Below are 2836 nucleotides of genomic sequence, written 5' to 3'. Positions count from 1 at the left end.
AAACATCTAGGTTCACTCAAATTTTACAAGAAAGCAGGGAAGCGTTGGTCACCATAGGGAAAGGAATGATCTTTGAGGATTGGAATAGGACAATTGTTGCCACAATATTTGGATAGATATTTGGGTCCCTGCTCAAGTAGAGGTCCTTTGCAAGGTGTCACGGGGTGGCTCCCCTGTCATTTGATGTACCTTTGGGTGATGGAGACATCATGGCTCAAATCGACCATGATCAGAATTTGTAACTTGTTGGTTAATCTAATATAATACACTCATCATTGTGAGTTTTGCTGGAAAAAAAGCTTACAATCAGAGAAATTCAACTTACAATATTGCAAGAAAGGTTCTTATCTTTATGGCCATACTCACCATTGTGAGTGGTACATTAGAACCTTGATTGCTTGTCAATGCAAGAAAGGTTCTTAACTATATGTCCATAAATTAGCAATGCTAAACTACTCCTTAGCCACCTTTCCTTTGAATGGCAACTTGGATTTTCTTTTCCTTTTTTTTTTGCAAAACTCACAATCGTAGCAGATTATATTAGCACCCTAAAAGAATTACAATTACTAGTCATACTCGTGTCGAGCCATGACATCTTCAAGCATCCATCAGTACATCGACTAATAAGGGGCCACCCTGTGAAAAAGGTATAACACTTGGCTGGCTCAAGATTAGACTCTTATCCATACAGTTTTGATATTGCTGCATTCACAACCTTGTTCCACTCTTCAGAGTTCCTCCGTTTCCCCAATGGCCAAAATTGCTTCCTTCCTTTCTTGAATGATATCCATGGACCTTGCTGTTTCAATGACATTATTGAAAAGTCCATAGTTCTTGGCCTTCCAGATGTGTTTAAAGTAACAAAACCTGACTTGTGTACTGATTATAAGTGGTTGGCTCATGAGCACCTTTCCACCCAAGAAGAGATCATTCTTGTAGAACCCAATCTTCCATGTCTTATGAACCCACTTGCATATATTCCCTGCCAGGTCACAGATCCCCGGGCAGTCCTTGAATAGGTGGGGCAGGTTCTCACTTGTTGATCTGCATTGCAAGCATCTATCTGGACCAATATCTCTAGCTAGGACCTTCACATACTCCCACCTATGCAACTTGCTCCTTATCTTATCCAAAACCCATGAGAATATTTGCTTGTGGGTTATATCCACTCCCAGAGGGGCTCCCAAGTGCCTAAACATCGTCTCTTTGGACACAATCTCCCCAGACCACATTGCCGGATTGAACAATTCATCTTTTGCAAGGGAGATTAATCTAGAGTTTTTAATATTTCACTTCGACCCTGATGCAATGGCATACGTTTGCACAATCTATAGAGCCTTCCTGATCACCCAAGGACAAGCTTTGAGGAAGAGTAGTGAATCATCCGCAAACAGCTTTGCTAGTAGTTGGTTGTTATTGGGTAGGGACAGCCCTTGAATCTCCCCTCTTGCAGCACTGTCTTCGAGCATTGTCACCAAGGGATGAGATCCAATGGCAAACAAAAGAGGCGCTAGTGGGAAACCTTGCTTAATTGATCTTTTTACCTCAAAATCCCCCACAATCCGCTCATTAAATAAGAGCTCAGATTGGCTACTAGCACCCAATGTGCTAACCAACGGACACATCCGCAGCCCAGAGCCCAATGATTGCATGACCTCTTTGATAAAGGACCATGTGATCCTCTCATACGATTTATCTAAATCCAATTGTAGTAATACACACTTTTGCTTAGTGAATGATGCAAACTCTATGCCAACCATTGCTACCAGGATATTGTCATAGATAGATCTTCCTTCTATAAATCCATGTTGTGGGGGTGATGACCTTGTCCAGCAACAAATTTGATGATTATTTTGTATGCCATTGACATCATAGTGAACGGGCGCCAGTGCTTCAATTGGGAGAAACAAACTTGTTAAGTCGAGATCTCCATTGACTAGGGATTGGTTAGCCATTCCCTGTTGGAATTAGGGTTGCAGAGAAACGCACACAGCTTGGAGAAGATGAAGGAAGCTCAAAGCACACAATATAGAGTGTGTTACTCAGTGTGCAATAGAAAGATAGATAGCCCTAGAGTGATGGGCGTATATACAATGCTCGGGGGGAAAAACATCCTAAAGAGGGAAAGATTGCCCTGGCGGTCCTAGTGTGTTCACACACATCACTATCACATGTATATGGTAACAAATCCCCCCTGGAGTGATGCGGTGAACGAGAGCTGGCACATGAGTAAAGGGAAGTTCCATGCCCCGAGGACATGATCAGTCCACAAAGGGGAGTAAGCCCAAACCTTTTCAAAAGCTTCAAGATTCTCACGAGACAATACCTTTGTGAAAAGATCTGCAAGGTTGTCCTGTGTTGGCACATAAGCCAAGCTGATCTCTCTTGCAGAGAGCCTTTCCCTGACATAGTGGTAATGCACCTCAATGTGCTTTGTGCGATCATGAAAAATTGGGTTCCTCGCAACTGCCAATGGACTCTGATTGTCAGTGTAGATAGTGTTGGTAGTGTCATGTCCAACACCCAAATCAACCATAATGCGTATGAGCCATACACACTCAACCGTAGCTGTGAAGACTGCCCTGTACTCAGCCTCACAACTCGAAGTGGCCACATTAGGTTGCTTCTTGCTCAACCATGATATACATGAACTGCCAAGCATGAAACGAAAACCACTTGTGGACACTCGCGTGTCAAAACAACCAGCCCAATCTGAGTCCGAAAAAGCATGTAAGTCTCGCGGCAATGATCCCCCCTTGGGATAAAACAAGACAAGGTGTAAAGTGCCACTAAGGTAGCGGAAAATCCTCTTGATAGCCTACTAGTGCTTATACCA

This window comes from Adiantum capillus-veneris, chromosome 21 (assembly GCF_014529385.1).
Source record: "Adiantum capillus-veneris isolate H3 chromosome 21, ASM1452938v2, whole genome shotgun sequence".
NCBI classification, from domain to species: domain Eukaryota; kingdom Viridiplantae; phylum Streptophyta; class Polypodiopsida; order Polypodiales; family Pteridaceae; genus Adiantum; species Adiantum capillus-veneris.
This window is presented reverse-complemented; position numbering follows the sequence as displayed.